The 25,946-nt window shown below is 39.9% G+C and overlaps 2 long non-coding RNA genes across 2 annotated transcripts in view; one reads left to right on the top strand and one right to left on the bottom strand.

Moving 5' to 3' along the window:
* LOC311519539 overlaps nucleotides 1-25,946 on the top strand; it is a 42,278-nt gene that overhangs the window by 12,796 nt on the left and 3,536 nt on the right. The window contains exon 2 of the long non-coding RNA XR_014711299.1: nucleotides 9,312-9,431. This is a non-coding gene — a long non-coding RNA (uncharacterized lncRNA). The remainder of the gene's footprint in view (nucleotides 1-9,311; nucleotides 9,432-25,946) is intronic.
* On the bottom strand, nucleotides 9,019-25,665 carry LOC311519537. Its single transcript, XR_014711298.1, has 3 exons — nucleotides 25,202-25,665; nucleotides 9,280-9,374; nucleotides 9,019-9,126 (listed from the first exon to the last, which is right to left on the bottom strand). It is a non-coding gene; the product is annotated as an uncharacterized lncRNA (long non-coding RNA).

The following is a 25,946-nucleotide window of genomic DNA, read 5'->3' as shown; positions in this document are numbered from 1 at the left end:
CTGAGCTTGCCTGCCCACACCTGGTGCACCTGGCGTGGAGTGGCAGGACTCTTGTGCTGTGTCAGGGTCATCACTGCTGAGTTTCTGGCCTGGGGGGGTGGGAGGGGCTGCAGGGTGATTTTCTGCCTCCATGCAGCCAGTGGCCTGCGCTCCCCAATGCCATGCTGGAGCCTCCACATTTATTTATTGAGAAATAAAATTTGTAAATTTTTTTTTAAGTGCAGAATTTTTAATTGTTTGGCACAGAATTCCCTCTGGAGTAAACTGTAGAAACGCTGACATACAAATCATTGTTGGTTCTTAGAGTACTTAATTTTAAAGTACAGAGGAACTCTCTTCAATTAAACAGAAACAAGAAGCTCTGGATTGTTTATATAATGCAATATGTACAGCCGAATACTGCAGCTAAATTTACCTTGACATTACACCAATGCATAATTGTAAATAGCAGAGGCCAGTTATAATGCCCTGGCCTTGTTCCCTTCATAATTACATGGCAAAAGAGCCTTCTGGTTTGCTTTGCTGTATGTCTATGACACTTCAAATAAACAATGCAAAAATCTCCAAGATTAATTCTTATCCTTTTTGTTCTTATGAAGGTTTTATTATTGGCAGTCATATAGATATTGTTACTCGATACATGAATGTTAAAAGGCGAACAGCAAAGCAAATACAAATAGCATTTATTTTTGTCTTTTTTTTGCTTCAAAGAATTGGCTCAAATGTATTTTAAAATGTTCTGTTTTGTTTTTTTACATTTGAAAGATCAGCTCTTCACATCGTCATTTTTGCCTGAGGACCTTTGCAATTTACACAGAGAATTTGACCCACTACTTCTGATTTACTCCATTATTAAACCTGCAGTGTTGTTCTGCTTTTTTCCGTGTAAAGTGTTGTGCTACCACAGTTTGTCCAACCCATGGGCTTGATTCTCACTTACACTAATGCCCCTTTGCATTGCTGGAATTCTGTAAAGGGAATTTTCTCTTCATGAGAATCAGGCCTAGTGCCAGTTTTTGAGATGAGCACGTGGTACACTTAGCAGTTTGGAAGACAGGCCATAAAACAGAACTCCACAAGTAAATACAGTAAGGTCTTTAAGTAGAGGAGAACAAATGGAAATCATGTAAGTTGTAAGCTATAGTCTTTATGATAATTTATTTTTAAGAAAAAGTCTTATTTGAGATCATTGCTACCAGGCAAACAACTTCAGTTACTAATAAGAGAAACAGATGGAAATGAGTTGGCTCATTTAATAAAGCAGCAAAAGTTAGTGATCTCTGAAACAGATGATCGTTTTATTTTACATTAAACTCTCAGCATGATAGAGATCATTGGTTTTCTTCTGAAGACTCAGGTGACATTGAAATGTTAGCAGTTTTTCTGAATGTTTTGTTTTAATAATGCAACACAATAATTACAGTTCCTCTGGTGGTCCCTGGCTCAGTCTAGATTTGCAAAGGAAACAGAGGTAAAATTGGATAGACCTGTCCTTGGCTGGCTTCTGCTGCAGGCAGGAGAGATTATATTCAAACAATTTTCAGATGATATATCCAAGTACTGAACTTGCTGAATGATCATGTTGTGCCTGGAGGGCTGTAGAGAACAAAGTTCTTAAACGTTTTCAAACAAAATAAGGAAAATGTTTTTGTTTTTAAGTGACCTTGTCAAGGTTTTACAGTCCCATCACTGAACTGAAATTTCGGGGTGGGTCTGACCTAGCCCTGGATGCCGTGCAGGGGAAGAGGAAGTCCGTCCTCTCCAGCCCAGCTGGGAGTAGTAGCTGAGCCCAGCGCAAGGATAGGAGCCATCAGCCAGGTCTTCCTGAGTCCCACCACCTGTCCCATAGTGATTTACCTCTCTGCCAGCTACCCTGGGCACCCAAAACATACTGCTGGGGAGGGTCACACGACTGCTCTTGTGGCTTCCCTTTGCTTCCCTTTCAGAAAATCATTTTTCTGCGGGGAAATAAAAAAATCTGTGGGGGACATAAATTCTGCACATGTACAGTGGCACAGAATTCCCCCAGGAGTATAGAGTGCATGTGTGTATGAGAAAATCAGAAATGCAAATGATCTTTCAGTTAATGTTTCTTCACAACATTCCTGAGCTGCTGTGTCACCTGTTATTCCAGTATAGGGTATCTCTTGAGAGAAATCCTATCAGTTGTGTCATATTGTGCTCTGTTGCTTGTGTACTGTTGTCTGCTGTTAGTGTCAGATCATATTTCAATATTTCTAAAGCTCGGACCTGCATAAGATACACTTGGTAGTGAAATCATATTAAATACTTAAAAATGGAATTGACAATCTTAATCTCCAGTGGACAGACTATTGAAGAAACCTAATTTTTCACTGCCAGTATCAACTACGCTATTGTTTACAAGCCTTATGAATTTTAAAATGACAGATTGTTTTCTCCTTATATGTGGTGTGATTAAAACTTGCACAATATTATCGTCTTTGCTGAATCAACAGCATTTGGTTGGCTACACCGTTGTGATAATCTGAGAAATCCTTAAAGCAGCACTGCGGTTGAAGTTACAATATCCTACATCCATACAGCAGTTACTGCTGACCTAGCAGTGGCATAAAAAGATGTAAAAAAGGGGAAAAGGTATTGTGTATGGGGAAAAGGAGATAGTTACAGAATTTTTAAAGGTTATAAACAAAGATACAACTTTATCCATAAGAAACTATTTGGTGTCATGAAGAAAAATATTTCCAAGCTCGCTTTCAAGCAAGTGAGTGGATGATGGTTCTGTAGAATTTGGACTCCATGCCTCTAAAAACTCTAGAAGGAGAGAGTAATATCACTTAGTAATTTCACTTCTAAGTAGGAGATGAATAGGGTGACCAGATGTTCTGATTTTATAGGACAGTCCCAATTTTGGGGTCTTTTTCTTATATAGGCTCCTATTAACCCCCACCCACTGTCCTGATTTTTTACATTTGCTGTCTGGTCACCCTAGAGATGAGGAGCAAAAAGAATGACAAGGACTGTATCAAAGTGGTAACAGCAGAAGCAGAGAAGACAATCTATGGCCAGTAAATATAGTCTAGGAGACAGTGCATGTTTCATGCTGTACTAAGGCCTTGTTCCTGATCCTTGTGTGAGCAGGAGTCTGCCAGCATAAATCAGCTTGAAGGACCAGGGCCTAAGTCTATGTGTTATACCTTCAAAACAAAGCGAGATTCAAGTCTTCTCCTTTTGTGGTGCTATTTTTTCCCCCTTAGCTAATATATGTTTGGGTGATTTTTTTTTTCCGCCTCAGAAGGAAATGTTTGGGGCTTGTCACAACCGCAAGGCTGCAGGCACTAACCAGGAGGAAAAAGTAGCACTGACTTGTTTGGAGGTTTTTGGAGAAAAAAACATTAAAATTGCATTGAATTTGCAATTGCAAACAGATGTTAAAAAAAATGGGTCAAACTTGGGGCATTGTAGGTTTTTACTAAAAGGGCAGCTAACTAGAAAATATTTCCAGACAAGATATAGCACTGGAGAATAATTTGGCCCACTGTTTTTTCTTAGTAGAACATGGTCATTTCCATGAAATAGTTATTGGGGAAATCAGAAAATCCTACATTAAGATTAGTTTTTTTAAAAGCCCAAAGGTTAGAAAATTTAAAAATTCAGACTTACAGTACCCAAGCAACCTCAATTCTTGATATCCTCCATTTGAGTTATGCATAGACATCATGCTGATCTCATATACCTTGATATTCAAAAGCTATAGCCTCTGTTATACTGTCCCATACTCTACATACTATGCACCCATTACATATAAGTGTTATGGGTAAATGGCAATACAAAGAATTAAATATAGAATAAAATTGTGTAGACAGTAGAACAGATTCCATTTTCTTGTAGATGAACTCCATGCTTTTTTATTCTTACTGACAGTGGCTTCCTTGTAATTCATAAAGTGTGTGTAGCTATTATAACATCAAACACATGTTGCATTCCTATAGCTGAGGTCAGAGAGGAGCCTCCCCACCTTGCTGGAATTTTTTTGCTGCTCAGCTGACCAAATGTATGATTTAGGTTCACTTTCCCTTTAAATGTTAAGTATAGCCACAGCTAGAGGCAGGCCAGACTAGATAAACAGTGTCTTGTCTATTACAACATGACAACCCTCATGTTCCTGTTCAATGCTAAGAATTTTCCACTTTGATTCAAACAAGTATCTGAGTGTGGAAATGAACAATGTTTTAATTTCTTTTGCAGATATCCCAGAGTTATAAACAATAATACATGCTCTAGAAAATCTGCAGTGTACATCATGGACCATAAGGACACTTTCACGCTAAATATTTAAGCTGAGATGAAATTTATTCTAAGCTAAGAGAGAACTTGACAGTAGGATTTGTCCTCATACATGTATTTACCCCTTAATTTGACTCCCTATCTGATTAGTGATGTATTTCTGTTATAGTAGTGCTCAAATACCCCATTATGCTATGCATTGTATAAACACAGACATGATTCTTTCCCAAAGCTCTCACAATCTAGACTTGTGAATTGATTTGCTGTTACTAGCCATAACCTACGAATACTCTCACCACACCAATTCTGGGTTTTAGTGTTTTCTTTTCCACCATCTCCAACTTCACTTCTTTTAGTCTCTCTTTTATACTGATCCCACCACCTTTATCACCTATTCTCTCTCCCCTTCTTTTTCACTCCCCTACTTCCCCACAAATCCACATCCCACCTCCACCCCAGCCCTCCCTTCTCCATCTCTCTCAACCTTCCCCAACATAATCTTTCACCCTCCCTCCAGCCCTTGCCTTTCTTTACCCGCCTTGTCCCTCCTCTTTTCCTGATCCCTCTGAAATGCTTATCCCATTTCTAGCATCCAGGTCCTCCATCTCCTCCGTTCTCCATTGCTAGGGGCTCACTGAAACCTGGTTCCCTTCTCTGGCACTGCCTTTGAGCTGTTCTCTCTCCTGGTGGTCTCTCCTCACAAACTCCTTGCCTTGGCTTCCACTCCTGCCACTTCCAGACAGTCCTTATTTGTTCTTCTCTTTGGAAGAACGTTTCATTACATACGGCTCTCCCCTCTCACTCCATGTTGCTAACTACTGACACCTAGCTGACATCTCCCCATTCTCTTTCCTCTCTGACTGTGATACCTGACTCTTTTCTTCTCTTCACCAAGCTCTACCCTTCACATTGCAGTATGTACTGTACGTAACCAAGAACTAGGCAGTAACAAGCTGTAGAGGGGTTTGACCGGAGCTCATCCCTCTCCAGGCAGTGGGGAACCACACCACCTCGCTACTTCCTTTCAGTTGTAACAAAGAATTAGCCTGGCCACGGGAGTCTCTCTCCACAACAGCAGTAGAGGCAAAACACAAACAGTTATTCATGCCTGGTCGGTGGGCAGTAGTGAGTCACAGGCTCAGGTCCTCAGACAGGAGCTCGGCAACTGTTATATAATGAGCAGGCCCAGGCCATAGATCTGGACGGGGCCGCAAAGAGTCAATGGCTCAGGCCCTCAGGCAGGGGCTGAGCAAAGGCAGGTAAAAGCAAGTCCAGACTCTTGGCTCCGAAAGTCTGGGAGAGGGGGAGACTGCCACCCACAAGTTGGGTGGCAGGGGGGACGCAGGCCCACCCACTCCACTGTGTCCCAGCCCGGGGCCCTAGCAGCGGCAGAAGGCCTGCTGCTGAGTCAGTGGGGATCCTGGCCGCAACACACTGACATAGGCACTGGCGGTGCTGCAGCCAGGCTAGAGTCGTCTGCCCCCGGGCTACGTCCTAACTCCCCCTCTAGAGGTACCTGGGTCCGGACGGTGTCCTGCGGGGGGGGTGTCAGTGTCAGTTGCCAGCAGGTCAGGTCAGTCTCTGGGTCCACCGCTGATTGCCGGGGTTTCCCAACCAGGAACTAGGATGCAGGCGTCTGGCCTCTCTGGCAGCTGTTCCTTTAGTGAGCTCTGGGGTTGGGCTTTTATACTTACTCTCCTGTGCCTTGACCTCGGGGGGCGGGCGCAGGATTCACTGGCTCTGCCCACTTTGGTATCCGGAGAGGCTAGTCCCTCTCCGGGGCAGCAGGGAACCACACTGCCTCACTACACAAGCCTAGAAGAGGACTCCCTTGAGTACACTGGTGTATCGTAAATGTCACCAGAATCCCTCAATGGAATTATAGTTTCCTTAGGTACATTTGGCATAGTTCAAAAGTATTAGAAATGAAACAGGCCTGCTCAGGGTATTCAGTCCAACCTTTTCCACTCCAGGATTATATCCTACAATATCTTTTCTATTATGTTAGCTGGCCTGGTCTTAAATGTCTCACACAATCACTCCCTTTGAGTCTTCCACAGACTAAAAGATCTCACTGACAGGAAAGACTTCCCAATATTCAGTTTAGGTTGCACTGTTATGGACTATTCATAATTAAGGTTGGTTTCTATGCTTGTTTTTAGTTGGCCTTACCTAATTACTACTTGATATCAAATTTTGCTTTTATTTTGCTTCTCTTTGTAATTTGACTTCACTCCTCTCTATCTTACAAGCTTCTCAATCAGCACCATTTTCTAGGGTTTGAGCAACAGTGGCCTCTGGAGAACCAGATATGTTTGCTGTCTTGCTTAACAAAGCACTAGTTGAACAGCAGGGGTATGTTTCCATTGCAAATGTCACTGTTTTTCCTCCACCCACATGATGAAAGAAGGGGGTAATTCTTCAAATCCCAACCACCGCCAGTTGCCACTGCATTTCCTTGAGGCACAGATCCATTAGCAATGGGGAAAAAATGCTTCAGTGACCACAATCACTGGGGATCCCATACTAGACATTAAGGGAGACAACCAATGAATACAGTAAAAAATTTCAAATAAAATGAAATTGCAAAATGCACAGAGGGAAATAATTATTTTTATTCATGTTTTTAGGCTGGACTGACATGGCCCCTCTTGCTACAACGTCTGTTGTAGATTAAAGCTGAAATGATGCTCTGCATCTCTGAAATGATGCTCTTACATAGTGGCCACAGCTGCAGAACTAGCCAAGCCTACTAATCTTTGGTCAGTCCAAAGATGTCTTGACTTAAGATACATATTTTTGAATAAATATTTTAGAAATGGGGTTGAACACCAACGTGCCTTTCTCCTGGTCCCACCGGCTGATGATAATATCACTGCTAACAGCAGACTTTACCACTGCAGTGTCAGGAAGGAGGCTGATACGAGTCTGCCTGGCTGCCTGTAAAGTGTCCTCTTACAATAAAACTGCAATGGATTGTACTTTAGCTTTTAAGCCTTTTGTTGCAGATTTTAATTTAACTACTGATGGGTCCCATCAGATTGGTTTGTGAAAGGGACATTCAGCATGGAAAGTGGGATAAAGCTGTCTCCATGATAGCATATGCACCTTCCCCATCAAGTGCTGGTATCTCAATGAATTACATTCTGGCCCTTTGCATAAGACAGAAGGAAAACTATGGACTGGATCTATGAATGTTGTCGTCAAGAAGTTTAACAGTTGTTAAAAGCATATGTACAGGGATACTGTGCACCACTCAGCAGTCACCGTTAAAAACATCTCACAAAAGACACAGCACTGTTACCATTTCCTGTTCTATGAGGTCTGAATAGTGGCTCCCTGTTGAAAAACTGAGGTATGTCAGATACCATCATGCAGTAACTGTTAGGAAAAGCTGCCTTTATAATGCCTACTGCTCCATGTCCAGTTCTGCTCCCACTGATTTCAATGACAAAACTGCAGGACTGAATCTCCTATGAGGAAAGGAAGTAGTGATCAAATAGGTGTATTTATTCATATGACTAGGCAACTAGGTGCACTGCCATAGGATTCAGACTGCTGACTCAAGACACTTAAAGCCACGTCTGAGCCCAGCGGCAGTGCACTTTGTCCATCACTGACCTGAAAAAAAAAAATACACCATGATAACAGAGAGCCACTATTCAGACATAATTTACATGGGCCTCATTCTAATATTGGACTGTCTGCAGGCATTTCCCACCTTTGAGCCCTTATGAGTTGGCAGCTTTCCTCAAATCATCCCCAGGTGAGGGGTTTCTGAAAGACCTAATGCTGTGTTGCGCCAACAGCAGGATCTTCTACACCAGAGCACTCTAATTTGAAAATCTCTGTCTTGCAGATTTTAATGTAACTACTATAGGTGGTACCTAGTAAATGAATTACCTGCTTGGCCCAGAAGTTTCTAACAAGTCCACTTCTTTGGCTTATGAAGATTCTGCTACCTTTGTATGTAGAGAAAAAATGTTCATTTCCTATATCTTACTTTAGTTAGGCCAGTTTTCTATTGCTTTCACTGGAAGTTTACTTTTGCTATTTGTCTGGAAATCTTTCACTGTACCTTGGTTTATGCTTTGGGTTGGAGCACAGGAAATGTCCGGACTCCAAAAAAAAGAAGACTAAATATTTTACAGTTGTCTAGAAAGCTCCTGGCCAGTGCATTGACTTTATGTCAGTTATAAAACATCCTAATGCATCCATTGTAGTAAGAGAGCATGGTGCAGTTTAGCTTTCTTAGACAGATAAAAAGGCCCATTCCTGCAAACACTTAAGCATATGAGTAACTTTATGCATGTGTGTAGTCCCACTGAAATTAACAGAACTGCTTGTGAGCAAAATTAAGCACATGCATAAGTGTTTGCAGGATCTGGGCCAAGGTTTGGAATGCACACGTAATGTGGGGGGGAACAGATAGCTGATTAGTAAGGTAGAGTCAATCGTGTGTCTGTGCTGACCGCCATGAAACCAGCCTGTCCCCATAGGATTTTTGAAAGATCCTTCCATCAGGCTGTGAGTCATGAATGAAAATGAATAACAGAATAAATTTAATGTAGGTATATGAATGACTTTTAAAGATTATTTAGATGCTTCAGGCAATATTTCGGATACCACTGAATGTTCATATGTATTTAATATGAAATTACTGTCTTTAAGATAGCATTTTGGCATTAACTAGGTAATTAATTTGGCATGATCCTCTTCCCAGTAAAGACAAAGGGAGTAGAATTGGGCCATTATAGATAAACATGTTGAAGTTATGCCAACCCACCATCAATATAGCCAATTTTCTGCACATCTGCATTCTCAGCATGTTCCTCCAGTGTGTGTTTCCACATTTCTTTCCTGTTAATTAAGGAGGAAAACAAAATGTATAGGTTAGTGGATTCGCTCAACATGCCAAAGCAAAACACTAATTCTCACCCTGGAAATTCATAGGCATTTCTCATGAATGCCCTGTAATAACCAATTTTTTTTTCGTTTTACACTGTCATGTACCTGTGGTGATCTCGAACTTTGATTTGTTGTAGGATAAAATGGGTTTGAACATCATCTTGATTTTTCTCTCTCTGCTTCCTGGCGTTACTTGCTTCCTAAGAAGAAAAATAATACTACTTATTGCCGATTCTTCCACATTTCCAACCATGAAGGTTAGTCATTCTAGTGTTCCGAAATTATTCTCAGATTTATCCCTTACACTTTGGATAGGACTGTATTTATTTCTTATGCATTATCAATCTTTATTATACAAATTCCACTAATTTTCCTTTTGTGTATTTGATTTCTTCCTACTCTTGCTTTTCCATTTAATTTTTAAAAAAATCTAAAATAGTTATTTGAACAGTTCTGTTATGCAGGTGGGGTTTTGAATCTCCAAACTATAAAAAAGAAGACATATAAAAATCAGATCTTGCTTTCTGGATAAAGTAACAAGATTTAATTTAAGAACCATTTCAGAAAAATATATAAATTAGAATGAATGAATGAATGAATGATCGATCATAGGGCTCTCCGTGGGGATGCAAGCAATTCTGAGCATCAATAAGGTGATAAAATCAACATATGGGGTGGGAGGGAGAGGGGGGAAGCAGAATCCAGATTACTCCCCAGGGACCAGTAGCATCAAAGGCAGCATTGGAGGTAGCTAATTTAGTAATGACTGAGAGATGGGGAACAGCTTAACATGGAATTAATTATGAAAGAGAAAACCAGAACATGACACCCATGTTGCAGCATTTAAACAGAGACTCATTCATTCCCAGCACACACCAATATAAGCACAAAAGCAGAGCACCTGGAGCTGGTGTTTACCTTAGTCTACCTTCCCCATGGATAAGTATATTTTTGCCTTGCAGACATACAGTTCTCAAAGCATGGAGAGTTTCGTACATGAAACACTCATTTGTCTATATCTACGGAACACTATTCGCTCAGAGGTGAATAAACAGAGAGAGAGAGAGAGATGATCCTTTTTTGCAATTCTGCTGTGAAGGTCTTTGTCATTGAATGAATCTGGGATGAGTGTTAGCCAATGCTCAAGTTGGCATTAGTTTACTGCATTGCTCAGCAGAGTGGGCCCCATTTTATATTATTCATGAAACATTATGTGTCGAAGAACTTGCTTTTATACAACTGTTTACTACCCTTGTGAGCCACACAGCAGCAGCTTTCTAGAACACATGGACTGTCTCTGAAAAGCTGCCAAAGGCGCATTTTTAAATGTCATAGGAAAAACAGAGCATGGTGGTCGCTGAAAGCAGAGTGAAAGAAATGTATGTGGGGGATTAAAGTTCTTCTCTAACAAGTCATCTATCCAGGTCTGCACAAAATCAAGGAGTGAGGTAAAAAATGCAGCTTTGTTTTCGTTTCCAGTGGTTGCTTTCCATTATCTGTTAATTATCAAATGAGCATTTCCTACAGCTGGGACATTTCATTCTGTGCTTCATGGCTCAGTACAGGAAAGTACCAAAGGCAAGTGATAGACTTTGGTGAGCAGATGGAGGGCACTTCTGCCATCAGATCACATAGAACATGACAAGGACAAGAGTCTGGCAAAGCTGGTGTCTTATGTCAAAGTCCTACACATGGTGTGAGGGAATGGATATCCAGGCATATGAAGTCACCTGAGAACCAGGGTGTAGTAGAAAGTACAAAAACATACTCACTCATAAGATGGTAAAATTATGGCTATTTTTGGCAGCTATGAGTGGTCAGAATAATAATGTGACTCATAATATTAATTCGAGTCTCCCAGATTACCAGGAAGACAGGTATGTACAACATTAGTGGTTTCTAAAAGCTAATCTTGTGACCTCAGCAATCAAGCCCCATAAAGCTTTGTTGTAGGATGGAGTGAGGGCTGGAATGAAGGATTAAAAGAAAAAAACTGTGACTGAACTGAACACCGTCTAGTGTCTCTAGTCACTGCCTCAAGGAGCCAGCGGTCCATTAGGTAATATTAATCGAAAAGACAGTTCACGATAAGACTAAGATGCCTGAGGCCACTTACCACAAAAAGTTTATTCTTCAGAATAAAATAGCTTGATACACTATATCTGACTGTATCCTATTGTCCGTCATATACACCACTGTACAGTTTCAATAAAACATATATCCCATACCCCTCCCCCAACCCAAAAGGTGCTGTTTATGTAAAGCTTCTACAACTCTTTGAAAAAGTAAAGTTATATGAGTGGATTCTAGATATCATCTAGAAATACCTAAGATATGGTACATACATTCGCTAGAAAAAGTGCACGGCACTAGTATTGTATACATGCCATAACATAAAACACAGGACATATTGTATTCTAGGATGTAAATTAACTTCTGGTCTTTATTGCTTACTTCTGTTGCTCTGAAGATTATGTCAAAACCTAAAGTCCACCTTGTGCTCTTGTCAGTGAATGTCTCCTGCCCCAGCTTCTTTGCCATCTCAAACGTTACCTGGAACACAATACCCTTAATCACTAGTCTCTAAATGACGTGTCTAATGAAAGTCTTGCAGAAGCCACCATTGCTCCTCATCCTCCTCTTAAATTGCTCTGTGCATTCTTTGGATGAAGCTGAGGGTCTGGACTGCTTTCTTTTTTTTTTTCATTTATAACAGATTTATTTGTAAAACAGTTCCTCACACCCACACATACAAAACCACTCTTTAGAATACAACAAAAGACTCATTTAACTATCATTTTTTAAACTTTCGTGAAGAAATCCCTAGCCGAGCTACCTATGAACACAAAATACAATGAAACCTGTTTTAAACAACTACTCAGACTAACATGTGCTTAAAGGAGATGTCCTTCTATTAGATGTGAAAGAATTGTACGCAGAAAAATCGGGGATACGCTGGTGTTGTCAACTAAAACAGAAGAGTGCCTAATAATCATGTATAGGTTTCTCTGTCTAAGAAAGAAGGATGAGATTGTGATTATCATGTATATTTCTTTTTTCTTAACCCCAAAACAGCTGGATTTTTATGAAATTTTAAGTTTACAGGCATAGATGTCTAATCTTGAAGTCTATACTCCAGCAAAATTCCTGCTGATCTCAGTGGAACTATTTAGATGCTTAAAGTTAACATGCTCTCAAGTGCTTAGCTGAATTGGGGCCTTAAACGGGCAAATATAATAGCAAAAATTATCTAATTTTTCTCAGTGTACCCTTTAATCTAAAACATATTTTTTTAACAATACCGAGCAATAAAAACTTTAATGAAATTATTTGGAATACACCTTTGTAGATCTTTTTTTTGAGAAGTTTCTTTGTTTATACAGTATGTTACAAAATGCCTTTCAACTCTACAAAATGTTCCTAGAAGTCTTAAAATAAACTATTTGAAAGCTGTTTGACAGAATAGTGCTGAAAGGGGAGCAGAGGTTGAGGTGGAATGTCATTTATTCTAAAAATTTCCAGGCATAAAACAAAACGAAATTGTCAAGTTATATGTGCGGGGTCTAATCCCCAGACAGTATTAATCACCCAGCATGAATTAAACCTGTTACAGAGTGCTACTTGGTATGTGGATTGTTTTTCTTCTCATTCTGATCACCCATCCTGCCATTCTAGCTGGACTCTCTGCATGGCACCCACCACTTTAAAGATGGTGGAAAGTATGTGCTTTCCCCTAAAAGGTCTCATTCTGGAACAGTGAAATAGTTTGGACTATTGGTAGACTTAGGCAAGAGCTGCCTACAAAGCAGACACTTAGAAATAGAAAAATCAAGTAATGGTGTGGCAGGCTTAAACTCTTGGGAGCCTCCTTATGCCAGTCATCTCTCCATATGAAGTGGAGTGTACCAACGTCCATGTCACCTGAATACAAAAAAATGGAATAGGTGCACACTAGTCATAGCCCATCATCAGTATCATTCTTAGAGCTGCTTGGAAATTTTCTGACATTTTTCCATCAGAAAATGCCATTTTGTCCAAATTGAAATGTTTGTGGAAACACGGCTATTTCACATACATTTCCTAGTGAAAAAAATGAAAGCAAAGTGTTTTTAATCATGCTGAAACATTCTGGTTTGACATTTTCCATATGGAACATTTTGATTTCTCATTTCAAAACAACTTTTTTAAAACTTTTTTTAATTTAAAAACATTTACAATTTATTTTCAAAAGTCAAAAAAGGAACAAAAAGTTTTGATTATTATCAAAACAAAACATGCCAATTGACCAGAAACTAGCTTTTAACATATTTTCATTTCGCAGGAAAAAATTGTTTTTGTTCTCATTTGAAATGAGAACAAAATTTGAAATGCTGGAAATTCTGAGTTCTGACCAGCTCTAACCCTTCTAAAGATCTAGGCTGGTGTCTGATTTGGCATTCTGCAATTTCTGTGGGGATCCACAGTGACGTGAGGACCTAGTTAGTATAAGAAGAGAGCAGGTGTTCTTTGGGGGCCTGTGTGAATTCCCACTGCTAGGAGTTGCCTCCTAGCAGTGACTCCTGCAACTGTGAATGCACAGAAGTGATTCTCAAAGAACCAGCAGTGGCTGGTAAGTGGCTTCTTCTGAATAGACAGAACTAAATTAACTCTTAATAACATACTTTTGAGGGCTGAAAATCACCCATTTTAATCTGAAGAATGAAAGAGAGTGATACAGTATATTTACAGGTGAAGGGTTGGGATGGATGGCAGGAAGCAGGCAATCTAAGGACATGAAGTACCAATGGAGAGCACCCCGATGGACGGTTAATCCATTATAGTATGTACAGAAATATGAAAGGTGTTGGGACAGCTGAAGGATCCTTGGCCGGAATTTAGGTTTTTAGGACACAAATCAATAGTTAGAAATAGCCTGATTAGACTATTGGTCTCTTGTTAGCAAGTGCCAGACAGGCTTTTATGAAATTTGATCCTCCGCACAAAGTCCTTCCTTTACAATGGCTGCCTCAACTTTGCCATCCACAAAGTAGCATTCACAGCTTTTAGCAATCTCCCTCCTATGATGTGAGTTGGTTAACAGTTTAGTAATTTCTGATCAGATAATGGCTTTGGCAGGAAGTGTAGCTTCTGCATGTGTATGCAGAGGGCAGTCGTTTTTCCCTTCTGACTCACTGTAGCTCTGACCTTGATTGAACCCTGAGCTCAGAGAAATGTTCTGCTTCTGGTTCCAGGGGAAGCTTTAATCTTCCTTTCTTTTTTTTAAAAAAAATAATAACACATAATTGTTCAGTAGTTGTTGCAAGAAAAAAGGCAAACATCAACGAATTTCTAATGCACTTATTTTAGTTTTTAATTGCAATTTCTCCTTACCCTGTCCACTGTTTTAAAAACAAATATAAAATAAGGGTTCAAGCAGAAAATGGGAAAAACAGGTATTATCATTTCCCAGCACACCTAGAGCAAGATTTTGTTTGGCCGTATGTCTGCTCCTGAGATGCTGGACATGGAACTCCAACTGAAGTCACTGGGAGTTTTGCACACCAAAGCAACTTAGGATACTCCTCTTTTTCATTATTTTTGGAGGGCTTTTGGTTTTCGTTCTCTGAGCCAAAATGGACTAGATCCTCAGCTGCTGTTCATCAGTGCAGCTCTATTAACTTTTCGGGCCTCAGCTCTTCAGCTGATGTAAACTGGCATAGGTCAACTGGCTTCTTCGTCCAGATTCTCTGCAGCTGGTGTAAATTGGCACAGCTCCAGCAGAGCCAAGGATCTCCATTTTAAAATGCCCTCTTCTGTTGACATTTGATTGCACCATCATGCCAATCCAAACATCTCAAACTGGGGGGTATTTGAAATCTGGAATCAGAATTTTGTCCCTTGAGCCCATCTCTAAATTAAACGCAGCTCTCTGGAAGTGAATTACTTTCCCCATAGAACCATTCCTTATTTAATTCTGATTCTAACTCTTTGTTATTTATCAAAAAGGTCTGACCTGCAGACTTTCCAATGAAATTTCCATCTGTCTCTAATAAAGCACCAACTCCCTTCTGAGGCAGTATACATTTGGGGTTTTGAAACAGAAACTATTTGTTTTCTAGACAAGTTAAAATAAGGTATCAGAACAACAGTGCTTCCCTGCTGCCAGGTCAACACAGTTAAAACTTCCTTTCTAAACTCCGTGAAAAGGCAAAACTTATTATTCTTCCAAAACCACATTACATTGAAAACAACAACAAAAGTATTGCTGACCTTGTTTAATAAAACCCAACACATTCCAGTGGAAAACATACTGAGAAGGATAGTGTGGATTAGAGGAAAGGAGCAAGGAGGGTAAATTAAAGACCTTTCATTTATACCACCTAGAGAAGGAATGTAAAAGGGTGGATTTGAAGGAGGGTTTAATTGAAGTATATGAAAATGTTAAATGGTTTAAGATAAGATCAGCAAGGATAACTACTTTCAACTTTCAACATTCCCAGAAGTCACCTACTACATTACAGGCCCAACAAAGAAAATAACAGAACGCCACTAGCTGTCACCTTCAGCCCCCAACTAAAACCTCTCCAGCGCATCATCAAAGATCTACAACCCATCCTGAAAAATGATCCCTCACTCTCACAGATCTTGGGACACAGGCCAGTCCTTGCTTACAGAGAGCCCCCCAACCTGAAGCAAATACTCTCCAGCAACCACACACCAAAACAAAACACAACAAAAACACTAACCCAGGAACCTATCCTTGCAACAAAGCCCGATGCCAACTCTGTCCACATATTTATTCAAGTGACACCATCATAGGACCTAATCACATTAGCCACACCATCAGGGGCTCGTTCACCTGCACATCTACCCATGTGATATATGCCATGTGTATATACAGTGTATATATAATACTGTGTGTATATAATATATGTAATCACATACAGAGAAGATGGAATTTGCCATACAAACTGTAAGAGGCTAATTAATTAAGATGAGCTATTATCAGCAGGAGAAAAAAAAAGTTTTGTAGTGATAATCAAGATGGCCCATTTAGACAGTTGACAAGAAGGTGTGAAGATACTTAAGATGTGGAAATAGATTCAATAAGATAAGATATATATAATAGATTCATATAATATATATAATAGATTCAATAATATATATATAATATATATATATATATAATCTTCTTACTATATGTTCCATTCAGTGCATCCGATGACGTGGGCTGTAGTGCACGAAAGCTTATGCTCTAATAAATGTGTTAGTCTCTGAGGTGCCACAAGTATTCCTGGGTTTTTTTTGTGGATACAGACTAACACGGCTGCTACTCTGAATACTTTCAACACAGAAAATATAATCAGGGGTATACACAGAAGTTCCAGAGAAACAATTCAGAACAGACTTAGATGGGAAGAATCCCAAGAACAGTGAAACTGTGGAATCCCTGCTGTACCAAGGATTTTAAGAGAAAAATACCAGTTGCTCAAAAAACCAACTGTCTGCTATCACATGGGAAGAAAGTGAATTTAAATGGGAGCAGAGGCAAAAAGAAAAATGGCTCTTTCTTAAAGAAAGAATTTAAAACACTGGGTGAAATTTATGTTATGAAGATACCTTGATTGTTGTTTAAAACCAGCCACATTAATAGTGAAACTTCGCAACAGTAGGAAAGATAAATACACAGCTCTCATAGAATCATATAATCATAGAATATCAGGGTTGGAAGGCACCTCAGGAGGTCATCTAGTCCAACTCCCTGCTCAAAGCAGGACCAATCCCCAACTAAATCATCCCAGCCAGGGCTTTGTCAAGCCTGACCTTAAAGACTTCTAAGGAAGGAGATTCCACCACCTCCCTAGGTAACGCATTCCAGTGTTTCATCACCCTCCTAGTGAAAATTTTTTTGCTAATATCCAACCTAAACCTCCCCCCGCTGCAACTTGAGACTATTACTCCTTGTTCTGTCATCTGCTACCACTGAGAACAGTCTAGAGCCATCCTCTTTGGAACCCCCGTTCAGGTAGTTGAAAGCAGCTATCAAATCCCCCCTCATTCTTCTCTTCCGCAGACTAAACAATCCCAGTTCCCTCAGCCTCTCCTCATAAGTCATGTGTTCCAGTACCCTAATCATTTTTGTTGCCCTCCGCTGGACTCTTTCCAATTTTTTCACATCCTTCTTGTAGTGTGGGGCCCAAAACTGGACACAGTACTCCAGATGAGGTCTCACCAAAGTCGAATAGAGGGGAACGATCGCGTCCCTCGATCTGCTGGCAATATTCCTACTTATACATCCCAAAATGCCATTGGCCTTCTTGGCAACAACGGCACACTGTTGACTCATATCCAGCTTCTCGTCCACTGTAACCCCTAGGTCCTTTTCTGCAGAACTGCTACCTAGCCATTCAGTTCCTAGTCTGTAAGGGTGCATGGGATTCTTCCATCTTAATTGCAGGACTCTGCACTTGTCCTTGTTGAACCTCATCAGATTTCTTTTGGTGCAATCCTCTAATTTGTCTAGGGCCCTCTGTATCCTATCCCTACCCTCCAGCGTATCTACCTCTCCTCCCAGTTTAGTGTCATCTGCAAACTTGCTGAGGGTGCAACCCACACCATCCTCCAGATCATTTATGAAGATATTGAACAAAACCGGCCCGAGGACCGACCCTTGGGGCACTCAGTTTCTACAACTTTAAATTACTTAGGCTATACTGGATGTTTCTTTTGAACATGTTACATAAAAGAGCTTTTATTGACTCAAATATGCTTTTAATTAACTTAAATGTGAATGCAACAGGGACATAAAAGAAAAAACCAGGATGACTAAAATTATTTCATCTTCAAAAGAATGTAGTTTCATTAACAGCAAAAGAAGTCAAAGAGAGAGGTCTCTCTCTCTCTCTCTCTCGACAGTTGCGCTATCCATATACTCATGCTTCTTGTCAGGAGCACTTTAGGGTGACCAGCCAGCAAGTATGAAAAATCAGGATGGGGGTAGGGGGTAATAGGAACCTATATAAGAAAAAGACCCAAAAATCAGGACTGTCGCTATAAAATCGGGACATCTGGTCACCCTAGGAGCACTGGCAAATCTTTTTTTCCCTCCCTCTGACACAACAAAATAGCAATACCTATGTCCCCAACCTGCGCTGCTGCGAAACTCTCATCCGGTCCTCAGATGTGTTGGGTAGAGGAATCTATCTGAGCTTCATGCACATGGTTTAATTCAGGGTCTTGCGAAGCCAAGCGCCAGTCCTTTGGCCCCAGATCCTTAAAGGTATTTAGACACTTAAGTCCCATTGATTTCAGTGGGGATTTAGTACCTAAATGCTTCTGAGGGTCTGGGACTTGGTTCCCATTTGAGCTGTTACATAGTATTTAAAAAACAAATGAACTCTACTACAGATGAGTGAGTGGCTGCAGAACTACAACATTTGTCGTGTTGTGTCTGAGACCTTTTGTGTGAGACATAGAATAATTTCCCACAATAAATATTTTCTGATGATTCTGAAAGTGAGCAACAACCTGAACAGTTAAAAGGATTTTACCATTTGACTGACTTATTGGGGTTTTTTTTGTTTACAGATACTGAAATAATTCTGCCCTTACATTTGCCACTTACCTGATTTTGATATATAGCTGATCGATTTTTCTTTTGACACACTTTAGCATCTGAGATCTTTATCAGCTGACTGACTGATCTTGACATCTGATTATTTCTTGCTGTGTAACTGATTCTGCCATATTAACTGATCCCCCTCCATCTGACTGATCTGCCATTTATCTTTTACTGTGTTTAACCACTTTATACATTGATTATTGCCATTTGATCACTTTTGTCAATGAACTGATTTTGCCATCTATTCTTTAACGCTGCCATCTGCTGCTGTGATAGTCAGTGAAATTGTAGCACAAATTAGACAGTCTCTCTCTTCAACTGGTCCTATCATCAATTCCATATTCTAATCTTTCTGTTCTCACTCCAGCATACCAGCCTTAACAGTCATCTTTAACAGCCAACTAGCCTGTCCCTATATTGTGCTCTTGTCTCTATATCCTCTCCTCTATCTTTACTTACACTGGAGGGGTATGCGGTGGATAGGGCATCAAAAACATTGCAGCTAATGTAATAATCTTTTTCATTCACTGCTTGGACCATGGTTGGAATCTAGACATTTCAAAGCTGGTGTGTAGGTTGCAAACAATCCCCCGGGTGATCTTGAATCACACGAGTCCTATCACTGGAAAAGAAGGGTTGTTGCAGGTCACATTTTAGGAGCATTGGTAGAACTATGTAAGGAAGGTTATATGGCGCCTGGCTGGCTCTTTTTAGTGTACCGGGTCCATTTATTTCATTAGCACTTATAACCTCTTTTAAAGTATTTATAAATCTTTATTGGGTGTTTCCAAGAGACACACATTATATAATTGGTCTTAAAATAAATCTGCTACAATATGTTTATAAATGTTGACTTTAGCTTCTCCGGAAATTTCCTCTTGGATGACAAGAGTTTATATTGAGGTAGAAATACAAAATAAAAGAAGAAGCCAGTTATGCGAGAAGTTCTATTTTGGCTTGAAATAAACTAAACACTGAGTGGTTTAATTAGGAAAGGATTGCTAACACAGTGTTTTCCCTTTTGATTCAAACTGTAACTTAGGCAGAAGCTTATTGATAAACATCATGTGCCTGATTGCTCGGTTTCCATTTTTTTTTGTCTAGTTAGGCCAATGCCTCAAGATTCACATCTGGATCCTGAAAGACCTTACCACCCTGACCATAAAGCTTAGGGACTTAAAATCAGGGAGTTAGCATAAGCCTGTCTCTAGTTTTTTGTTCTGCAAGCCTAAAAATACACCCGTTCCTAGAACATTTTAAAACAGACAGTTTTACCCAATTCCTTTTTGCCTCTATACGGATATTTTGAATCTGAAAAGTTCTGAAAAGTTGTTTGGTGCAGTAGTTGACAGATGGTCTCAGTTTAAATTACAATGACAGGGGCTTTCAATTCAGATAGCTAGCACCACCCACCACTTGAGCAGGTGGATTAGGTGGGGTGGGAAATAGGCAAAGTCTATCGCTGCTGGCCAGCACACCTAAGCATGCTGGTATAGATACCAGCAGTGAACCCCACTACTGTTTCATCTTGCCTCCCCTGAGAAAGGAGGAACCAGGGGAGATATAGTGATTCAGTTTGTGTCAGAGGCACAATGCCTCCCAGGGCTGCTCCTAAAGTGGTGCAATTTGTGCACCACCCTTGCTCAGGGCTGTGCCTAAAGTCAGAGTCTTTCCCAAAAGTAGTTGTAAACTGTTCTTGCATAAAGAAAAGGAGGACTTGTGGCACCTTAGAGACTAACCAATTTATTTGAGCATGAGCTTTCGTGAGCTACAGCTCACTTCATCGGATGCATACTGTGGAAACTGCAGAAGACATTATATACACAGAGACTTGCATAGCTTTTCCACATATAGGCTTGTCCTGCTATGCCCAACCATGACAGAGTTTCCTCATCTTCATTAACTTCTATCCCAACCTTAATGTTCTTTCACTGCCCTTTTTTCATGGTAAATTTGTTCTTTGCCCTTGGTTAAACAGTTTCAGAAATTCAGTTCTGAAATTATGGGAATAATTTTTGTCTTTTTCTCAATCACTTCAAATATTCAAACCCTGCCCTGAACAAGAGGATAATTTATACAGAGCACCAAGGGTGCATTGACTATTACAATCAGATAAAAAGACTACTCTGTGGAGTATGGTATATTCACTGTGAGTAGAGGCATCATGTCCTGGCCCTAAAATGCTGGTAATAGACATTTTATATAGATTAGCGAGATAACATGCCTCTGATCCTGCAAACTCTTATGGGCCAGATTCTGCCATGGTTACAGTGATTCTGCAACTTTAATTTCAATGGGACTAAGTCATGGTGCAAGGTACTACTCATACTCAACATGAGTAAATGTGGCAGACTTGGCTCTGTGTGGTTAGACCTTACACCAGTAGTTCCATCAGCAATTGGGCTGCAGGAGTTAGATCAAGAGCACAACAACAAAAATTACAAAAGACATTTTGAGTAGGAATAGGTAACGAGGGTTGGGAAAGACATCTGTATACACAGTGAGCAGCGATCTGGTCTTGCAGGAGGTGTAGAGCAGATCACTTGAGGAAATTAGTATCACATTTTTTGTTAGTTACTTGGTATTTTTAAATGTTTTATTTAATATAGGTTAAATAAATTTTAAAATTCAGTATTTGGTGGGACTTGATTGGAAAGGCCTTATGGTGTTTTAAGGGAGAGTAGCCTGAACTTGAGATGGAAAGCAAGCAGGGACCAGTAAAGGAATTTGAACGGGCATGTGGTATGGTCCTAGATTAGGAGAGAGAGAGACTGTTTTGGTAGAAACATTTGGGTAAGCTAGATGGGAACAAGATGAAAGAGATGATAATGACATATACAGGAAGATTATTCCAGAGTGGGGGCAGAATAGTAAAGCCAATAAAATCTGAGGTTAGTGGAACTCAGAGCCTCCCACAGAGATATCCAAAGATTTACTTTTGAAGAATGAGCAGAAATGAAATCCTGGGAAGCACCATAGCAACTGTCACCAGGGATACCATCACAAATCAGAAACATATTTATCCAGAAGAATTACAAGCTGTGGATGGGATGACAAACTCAGAAACAGTATTTTAAAAGCCAAAACATTATTACCTGGTAATACCTATGGTATGTGAATGTGATGCTTGTGTGCCAGAATGAAACAAAGTTATTTTTAACAAGATACTGCATTAAGCTATTACATGCCATAACATGTGTCTGACAGAAAAACCAGGATACATATACAGAATTGCCAATGAACAGAGGCCATGTCTGCACTATGGGTGCTACCGCAGCATAGTTGATGGTGCTGTGTATTTTCGTAGGACAGCAAACTTTAGGATTGTATGAAAAAATATAGTAATGATAAAATAAGAGGGTGCATGTACTGATATCATCTCAACTATCACTGCTAATAGCAATCTCCCTAATACAGCATCCAGACTTAAGCAAAACTGAATAATTTTTATAATTATTTTTATTTATTCATTGATTCATTTTGCAGTGTCCTTCCTGAATTATACAAAGACAGGTTTAATCCAAATTCAGCTGCAATTTTTAAAAAAAGAGACATCCCGCTCAACAATATACACATTTATATTAGACTGTTTTCTTTTATGTAAAATATAGTTATGAAAACCTGAAAACCAACTTGGTAAGAAGAATAGTCTCATAATCAACATACTGAATGTTGTTCCCTGTGTCTTTGCTGCTTACTTGATGAACAAAAATAAGTTCTTACTACTCCAGAGCCAATATAGGTATTGGAAACCAAGTGAGGTTCTGTTTTGCTAGAGCACCCAGTACATTTTGGTGATATAACAATAATACTTGACACTTTACACAGAGCCTTTCATCTGAGGATCTCAAAGCACTTTACAAAGGCATTTAAGCATTTGGTTCTCATTTTACAGATAGAAAATGGAGACACAAAGCACTTAAGTGATCAGCTTTATAGCACACGGTAACTCAGTCGCAGTTCTGGGAATAGAACCAAAGTCTCCTGACTCTTAATTCTTAGAGGTCTACTTAAGTCATGGAGATATCATACATTTTTCATGGGTTGGTCATGGCATAAATAGCAAATTTCACAGATATGTTCATACCAAGCCACCCTTACTCCTGCACTGCCTTCAGAATTGGGAGGCCGGTCAGCAGCAGCTGCTAGCCAGGCGCCCAGCTCTGAAGGCAGCCAAGAAGTAAGGGTGACAATACCGCAACCCCCTTGCAATAGGCTTTCAGCCTCCTTTCGGGTTGTGATCCCCAGTTTGAGAAACGCTGTGTACTTTTGTATACTTTTACAGCTGCACATTTGGTAGGGCTTTAACAATTCCGTACTCTAACCCAGGGATCAGCAATGTTTAGCCCGTGGCCTGCCAGAGTAAGCCTTCTGGTGGGCCAGGCCAGTTTGTTTACCTGTCATGTCTGCAGGTTTGGCCGATCGCAGTCCCACTGGCTGCGGTTTGCCGCTGCAGGCCAATGAGGTCTGTGGGAAGCTGCAGCCAGCACATCCTTCGGCCCACGCCGCTTCCCGCAGCCCCCATTGGCCTGCAGCGGTGAACCATGGGCAGTGGGAGCTGTGATCAGCCGAACCTGTGGACGTGGCAGGTAAACAAACTGGACCAGCCCGCCAGGGGGCTTACCCTGGTGGGCTGCTTGCCAAATATTGCCAATCCCTGCTCTAACCACTAGATAACATTGCCAATGTTTGTTAAACATTTAATCTTGGTTGAGACCTTCTATAGCAAGTTTCAACAAAAGAGGTTTAGTTTGTGTTCAGGTTATACGCTTCTGATTTTAGGAGTTTATAATGAAAGTGCTGGCACAAAATATTATATCTACAATAGGCTTCCAACATAATTATTTCATTGCAGAGTTTAAAACTTCTCTTACCTATACTATTAAAATAATCTTTTATTTCCCTCACTCAATTTTCCTTGAAAAACTATTTGATTTTGACTGCATGGTCAGCTGAGATACAATGAGAATCTAAAAGGATATCCTTTAGTTTAATAGCTTTCATTTTATTATCAAGTCATCACTAGAATAAACAAGGAATTGTCTGCAGTCAGACAATTATAGAATCAAAAATATTTTCTAAAGAATTGCCTTTCTGACTATAATTGCATGTTAACCTGTGATTCTCTAATATTTTAAACCAAACCATCGTTTTGGTGAAGCCCACATTTTTGTTAGTGTCTTGAACTCAATGCTGCTCCCACTGAAATCAACTGAAAGCTTGTCTTTGGCTTCAGTGGAAGCACGATCAGATCCATGGTCTTGGTAATTTAATAAAATTACTAGAAATGATGTGAGCAGTGTAAAGATGCTCACTGTGTAACATGGTAATACTGTTAAATAGGGAGATCCAATGATCATATTACTGTATAATGTTTCTCTGTGCAAAAGTTCACTCTTGTCTCTGATATTTAGGTGACTAAGATTTCTAAGCCTGTTAAAACTTTGTAAATAAAGAAATAGTTTAAAACTAAATAGTTCTGGAATATAGGAGTTCTGGGTTCTATTGGTGTCTGTCACTAACTCATTATGTGACCCTGGGCAAGTCATTTATTCTGCCTGCTTCAGTTTCACTATCTATCAAATACTTACTTACCTGCCAGGTCTGAGGTGGAATGAATTAATACTGGTAATATTGATGATCTTGTAAGAAGATATGCTGATGCAATGTACCTTTAGAGGTACCGTCCCTGCCCCTCAATGGTCTGTAATCCAAGGATTACATCCAGCCCAACTGCCATGGAACCCTTTTGCCTTAATCCCCTTCACTTGAGTTTAATGTGGGGTTCAGGATTTGAACCTCACTGCTTCTCTTCTAGTTGCAGAACCTGCAACAGCTGCTGCCTTTGTCAAAAAAGATAACTAATGAAAGTGACCTACCTAATGTGCTAGCGTGTAAAAACACAGGTTTATACTGAATATACACAGTCAAAACTACAGGTTTGTATGTTGCTATAGAGATGCATACAAAAGACTTTTGCAGAAGACATTTTTTAGTGGTTAGTTTACAGGCTTGTGATTTACTTGGTAATGTGAAAATAGTTATAAGATAACCAGAGGTTAAAGACTAGACATCAATTTCAGTTTAACTATTTGGCTTTCAGATGCCACAGTAATGAAAACTGGAACTTTAAGCAACAGGAAAGAAAAATACAGGGCAATAAAACAGAAGACTCAGATTAAGAAGGAATTATTTTTGAATGCATTTATGGCAGTGGAAAATAAACATACTGTCTCAGAACAGAAAGAGAGCTTTGTATATTTTGTGAAAGTTTAATGCCGATTTCCACTAAACTCTCTTCAGCCCTCCCCATCACCCAGACCAAAGGTGATCCCTTCATTAAGCAGATTCTTGACTAAAAGACAAGCTGCTTTGCTTACATAAGATAGGTGAGAGCCAGGCACAAAATGATCCAAAAATACTGACCTCCAAAACCAACTCCTCCATGATGAGCTGAACTGCTCTTTCAAATGACATTTCCTCAAGTATCTTGACTCGTTTATCCTTTTCACACTCCGGTTGTCTGGAATTTGTCATGGAATACACAGGCAGACATGATAAAATGTTTATAACCTACCAAAAGCCATGTTCTGCTGAGGTGCCAAAAATTCTGATTGCATTGTGTGTTTCAGTTTACTACCATATACCAGTTATGAGCTCTCATAACCAGTTCTGGCACCACAATGGGATAAGTTCTGTCCACATTTACACCATTGAAGACAGTGGGGTTGTACTGTGGTTTTGTCCCAATGTCTGTTCACTTGTGTCAAATAAACATTACATGAGTGTAGGGGACTAACTGACTAATATAATTGTGGGGGTATTTGGATTTGAGGTTCTGGTTTGGGCCCTTCTTTAATCATCACGTTTTCATCAAAACTGTTAGATATATTTTGTCCCTTGATTTTGTGAAATTCAGATAACAAAGATAGGGCAAGCTGGCTTTTCGATGGGGAAAAGAAACACTGAAAACAACCTCCGAGGTGATAAAAATACATTAACAATGTGAATTAGTTTTTGACATTGGTCTATCTCCCACTAAGGAAATATGTTGCATTGGATAAATAGGACAGCAGTTTTTCCTACAACTATTGTTCTCTTTTGATTGATATTCAGTTGTACAATCCAGAGGAAACCAAAGCAGTGTGGGAAGCCACCATTAAAACACAAT

Source organism: Lepidochelys olivacea (assembly GCF_965140295.1).
Source record: "Lepidochelys olivacea isolate rLepOli2 genome assembly, chromosome: 4".
Taxonomy (NCBI): domain Eukaryota; kingdom Metazoa; phylum Chordata; order Testudines; family Cheloniidae; genus Lepidochelys; species Lepidochelys olivacea.
Note: the sequence above shows the minus strand (reverse complement) of the source record. Positions and strands in the feature narration are given on the sequence as shown.